At 38.9% G+C, this 21,948-nt stretch overlaps 1 protein-coding gene across 1 annotated transcript in view; it reads right to left on the reverse strand.

The window, feature by feature from the left end:
• Positions 1–7,874, reverse strand: part of nlgn2b (neuroligin 2b) — a 59,267-nt gene extending 51,393 nt beyond the window's left edge. Inside the window, exon 1 of the mRNA XM_046861854.1 lies at positions 7,593–7,874. The gene's annotated coding sequence lies outside the window, so the exon portion shown is untranslated. The remainder of the gene's footprint in view (positions 1–7,592) is intronic.
• Between the last annotated feature and the right edge of the window lie 14,074 nt (positions 7,875–21,948).

The raw sequence follows: 21,948 nt of genomic DNA on the forward strand, positions 1-21,948 counted from the left end.
GAACAGCTTTTGATGTGAGAAAGCTGTTAGGTTCAAGCAGGTGATTCATTACCTGCAGTGCTTGTGTTCTGTGTGTGTGTGTGTGTGTGTGTGTGTGTGTGTATATGTGTGTGTACGTATCTAGACACACAGACCATCTTTCACACATGCAGCCTCATGAAGTGCACAAGCCACACGTTTCTGTTTAATACGTGGCAAGAAAGTCGAACCAGAGTCTCAAAAAACCTTTTCATTTACCTGTCCTTATTTAATTATTTTTATTATTATTATTATTATTGTTATTATTCAATAAATACTTCCAAATGGTCAGGGCACTGTTACTAGGCAACTGGGAAACACACCAAGACTCCAAGTAAAGGCTAGATACGCAGCTGAGACGTGGCTAGACAGTGATTTAGCAACTTAGCTAGCATGTAGTGGCCCTGTAAATAAGGCAGATGTGTGTAGAACCTCCACATTTACCTCAGATGTGTTTTAAATTATGAAAAAAAATTTATTTGCTTCTGCAAAATGGCACTGTTTTTAGTTTTAGCATGGACAGCTAACCGAGTAAGTATGCTCATGAGTTAGTACACTCCTTCATGTGCTGTGTTACATCTCACCTATAATGATCAATAGTTTTAGCTAGTATAAACTGCTGAACTTAGTATAGAATAGTTAACTGTAATAACAACAAATAGTTTTATATGTAGCGGACTCTCATATCATGCATATATATATATATATATATATATATATATATATATATATATATATATATATATATATATATATATATATATATATCAATACATTTTCCCTTCACCAGAAGAACTAAACCTGTTTCAGCATGGACTGCACAAAGCCAGTAGCCAGTTCCATGAAGATATGGTTTACATGGGTTGGAATTGAAGATGGCCTTTTATAGAAGCTCTGTGACCTCTGACCACCGAACACCTTTTGATGAGTTGGAACTCTGAATGCACCCCAGACCTCCACGCCTCACAAACAAAAGGCTGAATGAGCACAAATCTCTACAGCCACACTCCAAAATCTAGTGAAACATCTTCCCAGAAGAATGGAGGTTATTAGAAGAGCACATGCAGAATAACTAGTCAGGTGTACATAAAATGTATCCATATAGTAATAATGATATTACATCTATACTATACATCCATAATATAACATTATATATATGAATCTATATATAATTATATTACATCTATATTACATCTATAGAAACTGATCACTTCTGATGGTGCCTCCTTCCTTTATTTATTTACTTTATGAAGCATCATTTTACAGAGTTTTGTTATGTCTATTACCCTCTGCCAATGACTGCTGACTTCTAAAATTTCTGAACTCCATTTGCGACATTGCAGTGGTGTTGAAGTACCACCACAATTGTGCTCTTAGTAATTACAACTTTTTATTACCGGACTTGAAGGCAGCATGAATCCTGAAGGACGGACCGCCATTGTTATATGATTATCGTTATTCAAACTTATTGTAGGGATTTCTTCTTTTGAGAACTTGGCAGTGTACTCATTCAGACTTTCTATCATCCACATGTGACATTTAGACTCAATTAGCATTAAATGGCCAAACCCTTATTGGCAGGAAATGGTATCGGAAGAACCAGCAGACTTGGGCTTTGTCATAAAGCAGGCGCCTGGCATTAAGCGCTGCTAATGCACTCGTATAAATAATATAATATCCTTTTGATCTCATCACCTAATGCAGTGGAGAAGAAGAAAACGGAGTGGCGGTCAGGATAAAGGTTTAGGATAACAGCACGGAAATTATGTTATAGTGTTAGCTGAAGGTAATGTGTGAGTATACATGTGTGTGCCCAAAAAAAGTTTTGTAAGCTTTTTTTATGCTTAAGATTTATGCAGTTACATATAACCATAGAGCTCAGTGTCTTTATACATCCTTTATAATATATACATTTTATATAATATATATAATGTATTATTCGGAATACAATTGAATCCAAGCTCCAGCACTACACCAGCACTTTACCCGGAACGATTAAAGCTTTATATGATTAAATCACATCATGTACGCATCGGATGGAATTACTCCACATAGTCGATATGAGTTTAAACCATTTAAAATCATATAATGGGTGTTCAACTTGTTAAGCGAGAGAAATAATACTTTTTTAAAAGCACAACATTCTACTCCAGAATTTTTGCCACCTTTCATGCAAAGGTGCAGAAAAATAACATTTGTGTAAAATTAATAACAAATTCAGTAAGCGATGATTTGAGCATTTATATTTTACATAGCTCTAATTGTTCTCATTGTTCTAAAAGAGTAACAAAAACAACATCAGGGACACTGAGGTACTGAGTTCGGATAGCATTTCGGGAATGAGCAACAATCCAGTTGGTTACAGTGGCATTTTGGAAAGTCGATGTATGGAACTGTGGCATTTTAGAAAAGAAAAAAAAAAAACTGCACTGACATTTCCAATGGAAACAACAACCCGATTGGTTACAGGAGTATTTTGAGACAGAACTATGAACTGATTGGCTACTGAAACATTTTGGGAGAAAACTGAAATCTGATTGGTTATGGTGGCATTTCAGATAAAAAATGCAGTCCAAATGGTTATTTTGCCATTTCAGAAGGAAATGGGGTCTGCTAGAGTTCATAATGTTTCAGGGAACACCAAAATCTGCTTGACTGGTTACATGAACATTTCAGTGGGGAACTAAAATCTGCTTGGTTACAATGACATTCCAAGATGGAACAGCATTGTGATTGATTACAGTAGCATTCCCAAGAGGGAACTACAATCTGATTTGTTACAGTGTAAACCTACGGTGGGATCTAAAATCTGATTGGTTGCAGTGGCATTCCCAAGAACTTAAATTTTTCTGGTTAAAGTCATACACTTATATCAGACAGAAATGCAATCTTATTGGTTACAATGATAATCTGAGACAGAACTGCAATCTGATTGGTTAGAGTGACATTCCTAGATGGAAATGCATTAGATTGGTTTCAGTGACAACACAATATGAGATCTGCAATTTTATTAGTTACAGTACCATTTCCATTAGGGAACATTTTGAGATGGAACTGCAATCTCATGGTTACAGTGACTTTAAGAGACAGAAGTGCAATCTGATTGGTTAAAGTAATGGAACTGCAATCTGATTAGTTATAATAATATTCTGAGATGGAACTGCAATCTGATTGGTTAAATCGACATTCCAAGATGGAAATGCAATCTAATTGCTTACAGTGACAGAACTGCAATCTGATTGGTTGCAAAGACCATCTGAGACGGAACAGCAATCTCAATGGTTACAATGGCATTCTAAATGGAACTGCAATCTAATTGGTTACAGATGCATTCAAGTCAAGAGTCAAGAAGCTTTTATTGTCATTTTAACCATATATAGCTGACGCAGTACACAGTAAAACAAGACGTTTCTTCAGAACCATTGTGCTACATAAAAACAACATAGAGCTACATCACACAAAATAGAGCTACATACAGAACACAGAGCTAAGGACCAAAGTAGGTTGTCCTAGCCACATAAAGTGGAGGGAACAGACGGAGCAGAAATTTGATTTGGTTTAGTGGTATTCCCAAGATAGAACTAAAATTTGATTGTTTAAAATGAAATTCCAAGACAGAACTGCAATCTGATTGGTAACAGTGACAACCTAATGCGAGCTCTACAATCTGAAAAAACTACAATCTAATTAGTTACAGCGATATTATTGATGAGTTTTGAGAATTAAAGACTGATTGTTAAACTGTCTGAACCTTGTTTTCTTGGTTCTGAAACTTTTCTTAAAATGGCTGCCGTTCTGGTAAAAGCACTACGTTTAAAAAAATGAGCAAAAAGCTCATCCCACTGCGTTGCTCCCTCGCAACACGTTAAACTTTAATCAGCCTGCAGTCCATGCAAGTGTTTCCCAAGACAACACACACACACACACACACACACACACACACACACACACACACACACATCCTTGTAACCCAGCTTAGAAGGAATGCATATAGCACTTCTGCACAAAGCTAATGCTGCATCCCTCTGCATTATTTATCTCCGGAGGAGCCAAGCTTATTCTCACTCTTCCGTGTTGCTCCATCTTACATCAATCTGCATCTGAAACTCCTCAAGTCACAAAACCATTCCTGGCCCATGCCCTGAGATGCATTAAAAACAAAAGACTAATAAACCAATATCATAGCCTAACTGCAGTGTTTTAAATCGACACCTGTGTGGCGAGGAAGTCACCTACAAGGAATGTGATGTAGAGCGTATCACTCCAGCACACAGGGAACAGGAGAGAGATGCTAAGTAGCTATTATGCTAATTAGGTAAGCAGCTTGCCCTTTATTTCCCTTTACTTCGCACAAAATGTCCACTTGCAACACAAGGAGAGAAGCAAACAGCAGGAATTGCTTTCTTACCCCATATACAAACCTTTCTTGGCCTGCTAACTAGCCTCTAAGCTAATTATTTATATAGATTGTACACTTCACTAGTATTCTACATGCCCTGGCCACCTTCAACACAATACTGTGATTTTATTCAGCCATAGTAGTGTTCTGACTTGCTAAAAACCTAGCATGCTAATCAGCGAGCTGACTAGCAGAGTAGCGCACCTTCGAAGTGAAGAGAGAAAAGAGTGTGTGTGTGTGTGTGTGTGTGTGTGTGTGTGTGTGTGTGTGTGTGTGAGAGAGAGAGAGCGAGAGAGAGAGAGAGAGAGAGAGAGAGAGAGAGAGAGAGAGAAATTAACACTTGACCAGCACATAAAAGAACTCATGATATGTCCAATGAAAAAAAAAAGTTTTGTGGGCTTGCTAACTACCTAGTGTAGAAAAGTAACTAGCTCACTGACTAGCTAGCAGGATTTTTTTAAATGTCTATTTTGAAATATTTGCACGCTTGCTAATCAACTAGAACTCTACTCAGCTAGCAAAACTTAGCTAGGCAGCAGGGTAATTTGATCTAAATGAAAGAAGTGAAGGTGTAGAGGGAAGTTTTTCTGGCTTACAACAGGAATCAACTAGCCTACCTTACTTGCTAAAATTTGATGTGAACCAAATGTGAGAATGAAAAATACAAACAAATCCACATCTCCTTTGCATTTTCTGCATTTGAGGCCCCAAATTGTGGCTTCAATTTTCACACTCCCTAAATCTCTTTCACACACACACACACACACACACACACACACACACACACACACACACACTGAAGCTGAGACGAACCTGATTTGCTTACTTTCACATTCTCCCATTCTCTTAGTGTTCTTTTGGAGAAAAAAAAATCGGTATGGAGAAAGAAGGAACGGAAATCAGAACCAAACTAAAACTTAAATAAGCGGAAATGGTACATATATAAAATTAACGTGTTAATGCAAATTCTTTAAAGTCACTAATTTTATTAACTCACGATTAATGCAACCCGCATTTTTGTTTGACTATTTTTTATTACAAATATAAATAAATATAAAAGAGGCCAAATTAAAACCTTTAACGCAACACATTTATTCACAACGTCCATTTTTTACTACTAAACAGTACTACTACATTTTTTAACACTAAACATTTGTTTTACTGATGCGCCATGTCTCAAATCAGGCACCAAAATCTGCCATGATGCACACATCCGGCAAACAAAACCGTCCGTGCGGAAACATAGCAAAAGATCTGTTTGGTGTCCTGATGATTTACTGTACATCATTTAAAACACTATAATTACTTTAAAACATTAAGAATAGTTTGTCCTCATGCTCTATGTTAAGTTTGGTTTCACTAATAATAAACATACAATTGCATAAAGCGTGAATATTTGTCCATGGCAATGTTGATTAGTGCGTTAAAAACTTGAAAAGTATTTAATTAAGTTACATTTAAAACAGTAAAAATTGTGCAATTAAGTTGCAAATAATCACAAGTTCAATCATGTGATTAATCGTGATTAAACATTTTAATCGACTGGCAGCCATATATATATATATATATATATATATATATATATATATATATATATATATATATATATATATATATATCAAATGCATCTGTAGACACAGATGGATAGATTTTTGTTAACATTTGAACGATAGCAGAGCAGCGGGTTATAGGATTGTAATGAAATAAACACATTCTCTACTAGGCCTACAGCCAGACCTATTTATTTATGTATTTATATACTTAATTACTTATTTCAGTATAAATTCTGCTATTCTGCTTTTATAAACGTCAGGAACAGAAAAAATCTTTATATGCAACAATGACAAAACAGCATCCATCTAAGATTCATGATTAATTTTGTAGGTTTGCTTGTTAGATCAGAAATTGTAACGAAACTGTGCGGGAAGAAAAAGTGTTTTCTTGGGTCCTTTAATTGTCGTTAATTATTTTATATAAAGATTAACCAGATAATGCGTTAAAAACATGGACAGCGAAAGTAGTAAATGTTTTATATAACAACAAAATGAATGAAATACAAGGGTTTTTATTTTTTTTGGAAATCCCTAATCAGAGAAAGGCTGGTGTGTTCAGAGCGTGGGTGATACTGCGAGGAGGCTCTATAAATAAAATCATTTTTTTTGGTGAACTTTAGGCCAGACTGTAGAGAAACATGGCGTTACATTGGAAATAAAAACCCAACGCTGTGCCTCCTGGTTGAATATACAGGATATGATTAGTTTAGTGAGAATCTCATATTTATATTGAGTATAATTAGAATAAACGCAGCAGGCTGGAGATATTTCTGGTGAACTTGTACGAGTTTAAGGGAGGCACTAAAGAATTTAGGAACGTAGTGGAACAATGTTGGTGTTGGTGCAGGGAGCGAGACGGCCGTGGTGAACAGGACGCAGCGTTGTGGAGTAGTGAACACTTCAGCGAGGTGATAATTGGAGCACTACACTAGAGTGTGCACTGAAACAGAGCTCGCCTTGTGCACCAACATGAATCCAGCCTTTGACAGAGCGCTGGATAACCAGACCGGACCGGCATGTAAATGTGGACCACATCACCACGTCTGCACCATCCTTCATCCTTTATCCTGTCCTCTCTTTTTCTCTCTCTCTCTGTCAGATTCGGTTCTGTTCCTCCTGTCCTATTTCACACAAATGCCATTTAGGTGCAATGAGAGGTATCATATCATGGTGAGCAGGATGCATCTTCTTCACCATCATCATCATCATCATCACCATCATCACCATCACCATCAGGTGCAAAAAGATGAAAAGGGGGAAAAAAAGAGCCATTGTTACGTTGCCAGGCAGAAATCCTATCAATCACATCCTCATGATTCAGGTCGTGATGTCACAGCGCTTTGAAGCGAGCCGACCTGATAACACGAAATTCGTATAATACGAATGCATTAACGTGGCGCGTGAGCTTTCAAAGGCAACAGCAAAGGCAGGATTTTTTTTTCTCTGTCTTTTACCAAACCGGATGTAGAGGATGTTTTTTTTTACACAATGCCATTAATCCTTAATGAAGCATCGACACGGTAAAGGTGCGCGAGACGAGATCGATGCACTAACGTTACAAGACGGAGAAACACACACGCACGCACGCACACACAGAGTGCACCGTTTTGCACAGCTCTTACCCCCGGGGTGTTCGGTGTGCACGCGAACACGTTTTTATTCCATTCCGCGCTGTTTTCACCTTTCCTCTTTTTCCTTTTAAAACGAAAAAAAAAAAACAGGACAGAATCCTGTCCTCCTTGTCTCTTCTTCTTTTTCCTCCCGCTCTCTCTCTCTCTCTCTCTCTCTCTCTGATTCCTGCAGGCTGATGATGGAGGAGAAGCGCAGATGAAGCGCTAATAAAGAAGAGCCGCGCGCGCGGGAGAGACAGAGAGAGAGAGAGAGAGAGGGAGAGCGCGTGTGTGCGCGCGCGCGTGTGTTTGTGCACGGCGTGCGCGTGAGAGCGCGAGCGCGCGCGTGGATGTGCGCGTGTGTGCGTGCATAAGTTTGTGCGTGTGTGTGTGTGTGTGTGTGTGTGTGTGCCTTAGCAGCGCTGTTCTTCCTGCAGTTTGATCTACACGGAAGCGCGCGCGCACACCTTCACCTGCCTCTCTCTCTATCTCTCTTTTTCTCTCTAGCTATCTCTCTGTCTTTCTCTCTCGCTCGCAAACAGGTCTTGCTTTTTCCTATCCCTATATTTTCTCATCCCCTTTTGTTTCTTCATTCATCTTTTTCTACTTTCTTTGCTGTCCTCTGTAGTTCCCTCACTTCCAGTCTCTCTCTCTCTCTCTCTCTCTCTCTCTCTCTCTCTCTCTCTCTTTCAGTTTTTTTTTTCAGGTGCTTGATTGGCAGGAACAATAAGTGTACATGTGAATTGCCAAAGGAAAAAAAGGAAGAAGAGAAAGGAAGAACGAAAATTAGACAAAAAAGAAAAGAGAAAATGAAAGCAAATTACAAATAAAAGAAGTAAATAAGTGAACAATGATAATAATAAAAAGTGCAGGGGTGAGACAGATCAGTCCCTGTTCTTAATATTGTGGCCGGGCAGGACATATTGTGCTGCTGATCACTCTCTCACTTTCAAATCTTTCTCCTTAAATTTTACTAATTTTAAATAAATTTTTAAAATACATTTTAGTAAATATTTTATTCCCAGTGTCTTTGGTTTATAGAGTTCAGAAATATTAAAGAACAATTAAAAACAAAAATTTACATTGATTCTGTGTAAAAACAAACAAACAAACAAAAAAGTATATATAAAATATATAAATACTTCCACATTTTATAGGGTTGTAAAGTCACTAACTCGAGTCACAGACATTGCATTTTCTCCAAAATCCTTCAACTGACCCTCAATTTTTTGGGCTGGGGCTAAAAAAGAGTGGTGAGTGGGGCAGTGGAGAGATAGCACTGAAGGCACTGGAGAAAAGGAGAAAACTGGAAAGTAAAGACTGGAGGAGGGCACAGAGGTAGAGCGCTGAAGGAAGGGCATTGGGGGCACTGAGGCAGGGCACTGAAATGAGGGCACATTACTAGAGAGAGGGCACTTTAAAACACTGGGAGCATTGGAGGGAGGGCAATGGAGCAGGGCATAGGGGGTAAACATGGGAGTAGGACAATGGAGTAGGGTATTGAAGCACATTGGAGGAGGACATAAACAGGACACTGAAAAGTAAACACTGCAGAATTGCACTGGAGTGAGGTAATTGCGGGAGGACTCTGGGACAAGGGCACTGGTGGACAATGGAGAGAGGGCACTACGAGAGTGCACCTGAGGGAGTGCACTGGAGGGAGTTCAACTGTAGGGAGGACGCTGAAGAGAGGGCTCTGGAGGACAATGGAGAGAGGACACCATGAAAGTGCACTAGAGGAAGACATGGGATGAGGGCATTGGGGTAGAGCACTGAAAGAAGAGCACTGTGGAGGGCACTAAAGAGCACTGCAGGAGGGCACAGGAGAAAGGGAACTGGAGAAGGACACTGGGGTAGGGCACTGAATAAAGGCCACTGGGAGGACACTAGAGAGAGGGCATTGTGGGAGGGCACTGAAAAAAGGACACTGTAGGATGGCACTGGTGGGTGTGTGTGTTTGAATTTAATAAAATGTTACCAAAGTCAAAAACATCCTGTCTGTGCATGTAAGATTTTAGACAGTCTCCTTTTCCCTGCAGTAATCCACAGCAGCTCAGAGGTCAAAGGTTATATTAGAACACAACGTTTACAGAGTGATAAAAAATAAACAATTGAAACTGGTTTTAAAAAGTTACGAAAGTAAAATACAAATTTTAAAAGTAAAAATAAAATGGGAAATTAGCCAGAAAATATCAAACAAAATTGGGAAAATGTGTACAAACCCAATTTTTAATAACCCTAAAATTTTAATTAAAAAAGCAGAATGCAATGATTTGCAAAACACTGTGTACAAATTGTGGAACAATTTCAAAATAATGTTCCTCAACAGAAGAATTTCAAGACTTTAAATATATGATCATTTACACTACACAATATCATCAAAAGATTCCAAAACTCTGGAAAAATCTCTGTGCACAAGAGACAAGAGCGAAAATCAATATTAGATGCCTTTGATCTTGGACCCTCAGGCGGCACCATGTTAAAAGCAGGCATGATTCTGTAAAGGAAATCACTGCATGGGCTCAGATCATCTCCAGAAATTATTTTCTGTAAACACAGTTCACTGTTTCATCCACAAATGTAGGTTAAAGCTCTAGCATGCCATATGTGAACATGATCCAGAAACACCACCATCTTTTCTGGGCCAAATCTCATTTAAAATGGACTGAGAGAAAGGGGAAAACTCAAGTCTTTAGTTAAATTCCCTTCATCTCTGATGGTATGAGTGCATTGGTTCCTATAGAATGAGCAGCTTACACATCTGGAAAGGCTTTCATCAATGCTGAAAGGAATATACAGGTTTTAAAACAATATATGTTTCCACCAGACAACGTATTTTTCTGGGGAAACCGCATATATATTTTAGCAAGACAATGCTAAACTCCATTCTCTTTTACTCTATTATTGCTGGTGTAATATAGAATTATTGCTGGTAGATAAGTCCGGCTTCTAAATTGTCCTGCCTGCAGTCCAGACCTTTCACCATCTTCAAAAACCTTTGTTGCATCATGGAATAAAAAATATGACAAAGAAAACCCAGGATCGTTGAGAAGCTAGAATCCTGTATCAGACACAAATAGGACAACATTCTTTTCCAAAAATCCAGCAACTGGCCTCCTCAGTTTTCACTCATACTAAATAATAAATGTTGTTAAAAGAAAATGCTGCACAGTGGTAAACATGGCCCTGTCCCAATTTTTTTTTAAATGTGGTGCAGCCATCCAATTTAACCCCATACCCCCCCAATGGTGTATTTCTTCACTTTAAATATTTGATACGCTTTTTCTGTTCTACTGTGAATAAAATATAGGTTTATGAATTGGCAAATTATTGCATTCTGTTTTTATTTACATTTTACATGTCCCAACTTTTTTGGAATTGGGGTTGTAAGAAAGAAAAAAAAATAAAAATGATTTTTTCTCTCAGTGCATTAATGAAGAAGGTAAAGTCAAAGGTAAAGAAAATGAACAGCTGGAGGAACATTTTGCAACTTATTAGGTTAAATGGCAGCAGATCAGTAAAATGATTGTGCATAAAAACAGTATCAGAGGGAGTGTTTCTTAAATGGTCAGAGCCTCATCAATCTGCAAAAAACTGTGTCTATAAAATGTGGACCAACTTCAGAATGTTCCTCAACAAAAATAAAAATTTAACTTTGAATATCTTATCATCTGCAGTACATAATATAATAGCCCAACCCTAACCCTAACCCTAACCCTGACCCTAAGTTTCAAAGACTCTGGAGAAATCCCTGTGCACAAGAGACAATCAATATTGGAAAATCAATATTGGATGCCTGTGATCTTCGAGCCTTCAGGCAGCACTGCATTCAAAACAGACATGAATATGTAATGGAAATCAATGTATGGGCTCAGAAACACCTCCAGAAATTATCGCTGTGAATACAGTTTGCCATGACATCTACAACTGCAGGTTAAAGTTCTATTGCAAAGAAGAAGCCAAATGTGAACATGATCTAGATGCATGGCTGTGTTTTCTGGGCCAAAACTTATTTATAATTGAGATTTTCAGGTTTAAGAGCAACATATGCTTCCATCCAGACAATGTCATTTTCAGCAAGATAACAGTTAACTGCATGCTGCATCTATTACAACAGACTTCTGTGCCCTGTTTGAGATTCAGAACAACGTGACAGCAAGAAAGACCACCCATTCTCCCAACAACCTGGTGCACTGTTTAACCATGGCTGAAGTGAGGAAAAATCTATGCAGAGTTAATCCATGGAAGTCTGCTTTACCAGACAATATACCTGGCAGTGTGCTCAGGGAATGTGCAAAACAGCTAGACAATGTCTTCACTGACGTGTTCAACATCTCCCTGAGAAGTGCCATTGTTCCTACATGCCTCAAGACAACGACCATCGTCCCCGTGCCGAAGAAGTGTACAGTCTCCTGCCTCAATGACTGTCATTCCATCGCACTCACACCCATCGTTATAAATGCTTTGAGAGGCTGGCCATGAGGCAAATCAAGACACAGCTACCACCCTCATTGGACCACATACAGTTTGTGTATTGTGCAAACCCTTCCATGGACAATGCCATGACCCTCCACCAGGCCCTCACCCACCTGGACAATAAGGACACCACCGTACAAATGCTGTTTATAGACTTACGTTCAGCATTTAACACACTCATCCCACAGCACCTGATTAAAAAAACGCAGTCAGTCCAAATTGGGAACAGCATCTCCATCACCACTACACTGAACACGGGGCCCACAGGGCGGTGTGCTCAGCCCATTGCTGTTCACCCTGCTTACTCACGACTATGTAGAAAAGTTCACCTATGACATGACAAGGTCTTATCAGCAAGAACGATGAGTCAGCATACAGAGAGAAGGGGCAACAACTAATAGCCTGGTGTAGTGCCAACAACCTGTCTTTGAATGTTGACAAAACTAAAGAAAGGGTTGTTGTCTTTAGTAGAGCACATAGTGGCTATTCTTCACTGACCATTGATGGATCCCTAGTGGAGATTATCAAGAGCATCAAATTCCTTGGTGTTCATCTGGCAAGACTTCACCTGGTCACTCAACACCAGCCCCATCACCAAGAAAGCCCAGCAGTGTCTCTACTTCCTGAGAAAGGGTGAGGAAAGCCTATCTCCCTTCCCCCATCGTGACCACGTTTTACAGAGGGACCATCAAGAGCATCCTAATCAGCTGCATCACTGCCGGGTTTGGGAACTGCACTCTTTCAGATCACAAGACCCTATAGAGGATAGTAAGGACAGCCAAAAACATCAATGGAGTCTCTCTCCCCTCTATCATGGAAATTTACACCACACGCTGCATCCGCAAAGCCAACAGCATAATGGGCGACCACACACCCCTCACACACACTCTTCACACGTGTACCAACAGGAAACAGGTACTGAAGCATACAGGCCTCACATCCAGACTGTGTTAAAGTGTTTTCCCTCAACCCATACAGAACTGAACTCATACACACACACACACACACACACACACACACACACACACACACACACACACACACACACACACTTAACTGTGTGTTACTGAGCAGCTACTAACCTGGACACAATGCACACGGTGCACTTTATGTGGCTGGGACAACTGACATTAGTCCTTAGCTTTGTGTTCTGCTATGTAGCTCTGTGTTGTGTGATGTAGCTGTATGTTGTTTTATGTAGCACCAGGGTTCTGGAGAAACGTCTCATTTCACCGTGTAGTGCAGCTCTATATGGTTGAACTGACAATAAAATCTTCCTGACTATTGGCTTGACTTGAAACAAAAGACTGCTGAGCTGTTAGAATCCTGTATCAAACACAAATGGGACAACCTTCTTCTCTCTAAACTCTAGCAACTGGTCACATCAGTTCCCAGATGCCCAGTTCCCAGATGTTGTGACCATCAAATTCAAAATTCCCTAATATTTTCCTTAAAGAAGTATATTTCCTCAGTTCAAACATACAATATATTTTATTTGATTTACTGTGAATATGATATGGGTTTTTGACATTTGCAAATCATTGCATTCTGCTTTTCTATGCATTTTTGACAGCGTCCCATCATCTTTTTTGTAAAATTGGAATTATAGAAAATAATTATAGAAAATGTAAAGTATGAAAGGATGGAGATGAGGTGTAAAGAAGAAAAAATATGACAACACATGGGAAGAGAAGGAGAGAATAGAGAACATGAATAAGTAGAATATAATAAAGATGATGTTGAGTGTGGAGAGGGTGGAGAGGATGTAAAAGAAAATATAGAAGATGAAGTGGATGAAGAGGATGGTGAAGAAGAAGAAGATAAAGAAGATTGATTGTATGGTAACGAAGGAGTTGACAGGACAGAAGTACAGGATGTTTTAGAAGGATTAGATGAAGAAGATGGAAAACATGGTGCAAATAGAGAAGAATTGGAAGATGGAGAAGATGGAGAGGATAAAGAGGATGAAGAGGATGGGAAGAAGGATACATAGAAGATAGGATGTAGAAGAATCAATAGAATGTAGAAGTTGAGCAAAAGGAGAAGTAGTAAATGTAAAAGATGAAAGCAATGAAAATGAAGAGATGTAGAAAAAGGAAAAAGAGAGGATGGAGAATAAAGAGACATATTAGAGGTTGAGGAATGAAGGAACAATAGAAAGTTGTAGAAAATTAAAAGAATAAAAACAAGAAGACAGATCCTAATAAGTGAAGGGTAGAATGTAGAAGATGGAAAGAATGTAGAAGAGGGAGCATATGGAGCAGAAGTTGAGGATGCAGAAGGTGAAGTGTATGGAGAAGAAGGAGAAGTGTTGTGGGACACAGAGTGTATTAGAAGGCAGGGTGTTTAGCTCGTTAGCTTGCTGTATGATTATAAATATGGACGTGACGGAGTGTGAACAGGATTAATGAGCGACTCGGAGACAAATCCAGCTGCTTGCCGTCTGATTCACACAAATCAATCAGACATGCACACAGATCACACACACACACACACACACACACACACACACACACACACACACACACACACACACACACACACAAAAATCCTGTTTAGATATACCGTCAATATTAGTAACATATTAAATCATGGAAATCAGGAATACTTCATATTGTGTGCTTTCTATGTAGTTTCACATAGAAAGAATAAAGAAAGAAAGAAAGAAAGAAAGAAAGAAAGAAAGAAAGAAAGAAAGAAAGAAAGAAATTATTTGCTTTAACAGTAATTAAATACAAGTTGGATCAGAACTGTATCTGAATTGGGACAAGAGGGGGCGCCTTCATCATTAAAACACACGCACACGCACACACACACACACACACACACACACACACACACACACACACACACACACACGCGCGCGCGCGTGAATCAGGTGAATCGGTGAATCATTTGAATTAGATGTGAATTACTTTGTACCGTTTATTTTCTGAAAATGACCAGCAGAGGGCAGTGTCTGCTTTCTTGACTGAAACAGACAAAACACACACACACACACACACACACACACACACACACACACACACACACACACACACTAATCCAGAATGACTGTTTGGAGTCTGATAGTCATGGTTTGAGTAAGCCCATCAGGGTGGAAGCATGAGAATAAGAATTGGAACTGCAAGAAGAGGTGGGTTCATCTTCTGTCCACACACACACACACACACACACACACACACACACACACACACACACACACACACGGGGAATAAGAATGTGTGAAGATGTTTTGCACCGTCAGCACAAAGCAAATCTCTCTCTGAGAGGAATTACACATCATGAAGTGAAATTTCCAACTGGGAATAATTCATAATTCATAATATCACTTTAATATTTATTTTAATAAAATCTTTAGTCAGTGTTGTTACAGAGCAAAAATGGCCAAATTCAAATCTACATTAAATCCTAGAGGTGTGTTCACTTGCCACTGCCCTGTCAGATTTTGCAAAAAACAAAACAAAACAAAAAAGAAATTTGGTCAGAAGGTGTTGGATTTTTTGAAACAGCAGCTCAGACAGTAGTGCAGCTGCAAATCCATACAAACTGTAAAACCTTTTGTGAATTGAACAGCTATAGAAGGAGTCTCCAGTGCGAGGTGCAACATCAAGGGCAATAGATGTGTTTACAAAATAATGAATTTCGCATCACAATATACGGTATAATGATATTAATATAAATATAATATAATAATCAGCCAATCAGAATACACTTTGGAGGCAGAACTGTAGATATTTTATAGAATGAAAAAATTCATAAAAAAAGAAGGGGGTTGAAATGAGAGGACGTAATAAATACGGATTTGAAGGAAAAAAATGTAAGCGTGAGAGATGAGAAAAATCAGAAGCATGATGGGAATAAACAAATCTGGAACAAGCTGACAGACGAACGCGCTTATGCAGAGACGCACAGTGTTTCAATCTGTCATGGATAAAAAGATTAAAAGGATTTTCTTGGAATGAGTGATGAAAACTCGTCCTCATGTCAGGGTTGGGAGACCTCGCTTGCCCCGGTTATGTAACTATGACTTTTCATAAACATCCTAAAATCATCACGCACACATACACATACATAATTAAATATGATGATATCATTTGAGGTTGTGGGATAGTTGTGGTAGTTACAGGGGTAATTTGCTATGGAGTCCCTCATATATAGCTGTAGGAATATTTGTGGTTTCGGTAATTAGGTATGGGGTATTTGTGACTGAGGGGATTTTATTATACAGCGTACTGTGACATGGTTGTGAAGTGTATTTTTCTGCATTTAAAGAGATATTTGAGTTGCTGGTGATGTTTGGGTATTTATGTTGTTTCTGTATTTAGTTTTGGGTGGAGTTTAGATTTAAGGGGTAGGTATGAAGTCATAAGTGGTTGTATACAGAGGTGGGAAGTAACCTTACTTAAGTAGATTTCTCTGGTATCAGTACTTTACTTAACTATTTAAGTTTTTACTTTCATTTGATAAATTCTTAGACAAATATCTGTACTTTCTACTTCTTACATTTTCAAAACAGTCTCCTTACTTCAGTTTAAATCGATTTAGTGAAATGTCAATATTTTTCTTCCAATTGCCATTCAGCCCATCAACCTGTTTTCTGTCATTGAGCAGCTTTTTCAATCTATCACTGGTTTATCATTTCCTGGCTCTTACACAGCACAGACGTAGGTTAGTTTTATAAAAATAACAACGAGCAAGGCAGAAGGCAACAAGAAGTATGGAGTTAACGTGGATGAGACAGAGGGAGTCAGCGATATAAACAGGATTGAGAACAAAGACATTCCTTATTACCATCAACTTTTCTCTGCTTGTGTTCAATATGGTGGATGCTCAGCCTGGGTACATTCATTAGGTAACAAAACTTTTAATTCGTTTTGTATTAATTTATTAATTAAGGCTGTCAAAATGCAAATTCATTTGAACGGCAATAATTTTATTTAGGCGCATTTAATGCAGCACGCATTTCTGTTTGACCATTTTTATAAAAAAATATAAATAAGTACACACACATTAATTCACGATGTCTTTTCTTTAATCTGATATAAATAATACAAATTTAAACACTGAAAAATCATTTTTAATCAGTAAACCTTTGTTTTACTGATGCGCCAAGTCAGCACCAAAATCGGACATGATGCACACATCCGCCAATTTAATCATTTTCTTTTGTAAAATAAAGAAAACACACAGGGGGCGCTCTAAGCCAGCCATTAGGGTTGCACAATCCAGTGCATCTCTTAGTGCCAGTCCCAACCCGAATGAATGGGGAGGGTTGCGTTAGGAAGGTCATCCAGCGTGAAACATGTGCCAAATCAATTCACGAATCAGAAATTTGGTTTGAAAGAGGCAGATGTAGAGGACAAGGGGGTATGGAGACGGATGAGCCGCTGTGGCGAACCCTAATGAGAAAAACCAATAGAAGAAGAAGACCCCCTGCTCTCTGCCATCTCTCTTCACAGACACATAAAGAAAACAACTTGAATATTTGCCTCAAAGACATGATAAATATATGTACAGAGAGCTTGGAAAGTCTGCTTTTAAATCAAATACATATATTCTCTTATTATTTATTGTGAAGTTATGAGGTACAGTTTCTCTGGTATCACCTCATTAACCACCTGTGTCGCAGAGCAAAGTTCAGTTTGGTGTCTGGATGATTAACATAATTTAAAACACCATAATTACTTTAAAACATTTACAAGAATATTTTGTCCTTATGCTTTATGTTGAGTTTCATTTCACGAATAATAAACATACATTTGCATGAAGCATCAATCTTTGGTACATTTAAAACAGATAAATTGTGCAATTAAGTTGCGATTAATCGTGAGTTAACTCATGGCAATCGTACGATTAATTGCGATTAAATATTTGAATTGATTGAAAGCCCTAATATTAATATGCATGTCCAGTTACTAGTGTGACACTAAAACAGGTAGTAGAAATGGCTACTTTTTACTAAAGTACAAGCGGGGTAGTTAGCTCTGGAAAGGGTTGTTGTGGTTTGGGGGTGTTTATCATTGGGAGGGTAGTTGTAGTGGGGGGAGTGACGGTGGGTGTAATAGAGAGAACATTTAACATTGGTGGGGTTATAGTAGAAAAGGGAGTATGTAGCTATTTGAACGGTAGTTGTATTGAAGGGGGTTTTTAGCTTTGAGGAGGGTCGTTGCTGATTCACAACATCTGATATAGCGGAATGTGGTCAGTGTGTGTGAGGTTTATTCCGGGTTTCTCTGACTTGTGCCAGATCCTTCCACCCATCTATCCCTCTATCCCTCCATTCCTGCCTCCCTCCATCTCTGACTGTGTTAATTAAAATATCTTTTAAATGATATATTTCGGGGCAATTCCAGAAGAGTGCTGTAATTAGCCGTGCCATCCGCAGCTTTGAAGTGAAATAGCTTCAGTGACGCTGGTGAGGAGAAAAAAAAACAGGATTAAAAGTTGACAGGGTAAGACGCCATCACTCACTCCTCTTTCACTCTCTCTCTCTCTCTCTCTCTCTCTCTCTCTCTCTCTCCTGTAAAACAGCACTCATCTGTCTCTTTCATTCATCTGCTGATTCTCGTTTATTCCTTTTGTCAGGTCAACCTCTGCTTCTCTCTCTCTCTCTCTCTCTCTCTCTCTCTCTCTCTCTCTCTCTCTTTCTCTTTTTCTTCCCATTCCTCTAATCTCCTTGCTGCTTTACAATGAAGAGACCCAGCTTTAGGAGTATTGTGGTTGCAGGGGTGTTTAGTTATGGGAAATTTGTGGTTACAGAGATGCTTATTTATGGGGTATTTGCGGTTGCAGTGATGTTTAGTTTTAGAGTATTTGTGGTTACAGAGGTGTTTATTTATGGGGCATTTGAGGTTGCAGGGGTGTTTAGTTATGGAGTATTTGAGGTTGCAAAGGTGTTTAGTTATGGAGTATTTGAGATTGCAGGGGTGTTTAGTTGTGGGGTATTTCTGGTTGCAAGGTGTTTAGTTATAGAGTATTTGAGGTTTCATGGGTGCTTAGTTGTGGGGTATTTGAGGTTTCAGGGTGTTTAGTTGTGGGGTATTTCTGATTGCAAGATGTTTAATTATGGAGAATTTGAGGTTGCAGGGGTGTTTAGTTGTGGGGTATTTCTGATTGCAAGATGTTTAATTCTGGAGTATTTGAGGTTTCAGGGTGTTTAGTGGTGGGGTATTTGAGGTTTTTGAGATTGCAGGGGTGTTTAGTTGTGGGGTATTTCTGAATGCAAGGTGTTTAATTATGGAGAATTTGAGGTTTCAGGGGTGTTTAGTGGTGGGTTATTTGAGGTTTCAGGGGTGTTTAGTTGTGGGGTATTTCTGATTGCAAGGTCTTTGATTATGGAGAATTTGAGTTTGCAGGGGTGTTTAGTTATGGGGTATTTCTGGTTGCAAGGTATTCAGTTATGGGGTATTTCTAGTTGCAGAGATTTTTAGTCATGGAGTATGTATTTTGCAGGAGGTATTTATTAATGGGGCATTTGAGGTTGCAGAGGTGTTTAGTTATAGGGAATTGTTTGAGTAAAACACTGTAACCTGTAATAGACAGATGCTGAATATGACATGATGAAATTTCAGTATAAAGCTGTGAGAGTGATCGAGAGCGAGAGAGAGATAGCTGGAGGATGAGTATGACAATAAAAAGAACAATTACACCATCGTGTTACAGAACACAAATAAACATGGCTATGAGCGATTAGGAGGTTTTCTTTTTCATGAATACACCATGAGAAGAAAACTCTGTTATTTCATTTAGTATAAATTATAATGGAAATCTTCCAGAATATTTTACACATCATTAGCTTAATGTAGTTCAGCGTTACACTGAATATGTTTTATTGGAAATGCTAACAAAAGCGCTCGTCTCTTTCATACTGAGTCGATTAGCCCCGCCCTCGTTGCGTCCTGACATTATCTCCCATCCCCCTACTACGACACTAATCATAGAAGGACAACAGAAGGGTATTCTGGTCTCGTAGGGATGCCTGTGACAGCTCGGCAGCCTGCACATTTCACATCCGCTGTTTTTTTTATTTTATTTTAAATAACGTTTGAATTTTCATGATCGTAACTCAAACACAAATCGGTACTTTCTTGCATGGAAGCTATCCTCATGCTTTTAAGGCTACAATACAATACCTTTAAGCTATTCAACTTCTCTGAAGTTGTAAGTCTGTCATGTGGTCATGTGATCACGTTTCATGCGAAACATGGCATCCAGCGATGGACATACGAACAGCCTGTATTTGTCCCATATATACATTACAGCACACTGGAATTTTTTTCTTCTTGTTATGAAGTTGATGTCAGAGCACACAGTCAGACATGCTATTATGCCCCACAGCGAAGACATTTAAGGGCCTTGCTCAAGGGCCCAGCAGTGGCATTTCGGCTGCGCTGGGGCTTAAACCTCCATTGTACTTCCATTGGCTCCTGCAACTACAACGCTTTATTCTCACGATCTAATTTTTGATTTTGTGATTCCAGGATGCTACAGAAATAAAGACTACAAGTATTGAGGCAAACATCTTTTCTAACACGGGAATCAGGTGTGAAAATACATACAAAAAGCAAGGAAAGTGATTTTGAAGGTGGGATCCTGTGATAACAGGGGCATGAAAAAGGCAGAGCTAAAACAGAAACAAGGAAGTGAACAGGAAAACCAAAAATGTACCTGACATCTTACACTTATTACATTATGTATGCCAAATGCATACGCTGTGATTTTTAATAGTTTGTTGCGATTGTTGCTTGTCAGACTGTATAAACATGATCCCCATGTCACACCGTAGGATCTTAGTTGTCTTAATGTCAGACTGTACGACGGTCAACAACTGACACACACAAAAAAAGGCTTGTCCAAAGACTTTGGTAATGTCAGCAGCAAACAAACAGATTCTGTAGCTTTTATTTTGTTCATGACATGCTTTGATCATTAAAAACGTTATACATAAATATATCCTTTTCCCTCCATAACTTAATAAGTTTCTCTTCTTGCTCTACTGTGCATCTGACTCGTTTCCACATTTTTCCTGAGGTGTCAAACCAGCGATCAAATACTAAAGATTTAAGCCTAGGATTATAGGAATCATTTAGATTTTTTAAATTCATCTCAAATGATCAAATCGTGGCCAAAATCGCGCAGTTTGCACCTAGCTTTAGAGAACTCATGTTTAAAGCACAATCACATATCAGAGAAACAGGAAGTTTGAGAAACAAGTCATTCCTGCTTTTTTTATTTTCTCTCTCTCTCTTGCTCTTTCATTCCTCTTTCTCTCTGCACCCACACACTGCACTACGCCAAGCATCTGTGGGCTGATCTGCATCCGATTTGGAAATCTCATATTAATATGTGCATTCGCAGAGCCTGGAGGGCTGCCTGCTTAGCAGGAGCCTCCCCACTGAGATGATTGAGAGTGTGTTTGTGTGTGTGTGTGAAAATAGACAGGAAGATCCTATCTCCACTATGCACTGGCCAGATTCTAGGGGGATGCAGAGCTGATATCAGGTCAAGGAAGCACTGATTAAGACCCCTTCTGTCGTGTTTGGATTGGAATTACCACCAAACTGGAATATTATTTGAAACCATTTTATAAAAAACAAAACAAAAAATCAAACCAAATAGATGTTTGGCTTACAAAAGTCAGAGAAACGAGTGCTGGAGCCAGCCTCCCATTGCTTCACATCTATAAAAGGTTTGACGCAAATACACCCGCGAAGTCACCAGCTGACAGTGGAGGTGTTCGTACGGCTTTGCCTGTATGAACGGAAACACTGTAGAGCTCCACACCAGCAGGGGGCGGGGCTTATTAATCATTGTGATGAACAGCATTGCAAAACAAAAACGATCGTTTATTCAGTTTTTTAGTGTGGCTTTTAGCTCCTCCCACTGAAAG

The sequence above is a fragment of the Silurus meridionalis genome, chromosome 11 (assembly GCF_014805685.1).
Source record: "Silurus meridionalis isolate SWU-2019-XX chromosome 11, ASM1480568v1, whole genome shotgun sequence".
NCBI classification, from domain to species: domain Eukaryota; kingdom Metazoa; phylum Chordata; class Actinopteri; order Siluriformes; family Siluridae; genus Silurus; species Silurus meridionalis.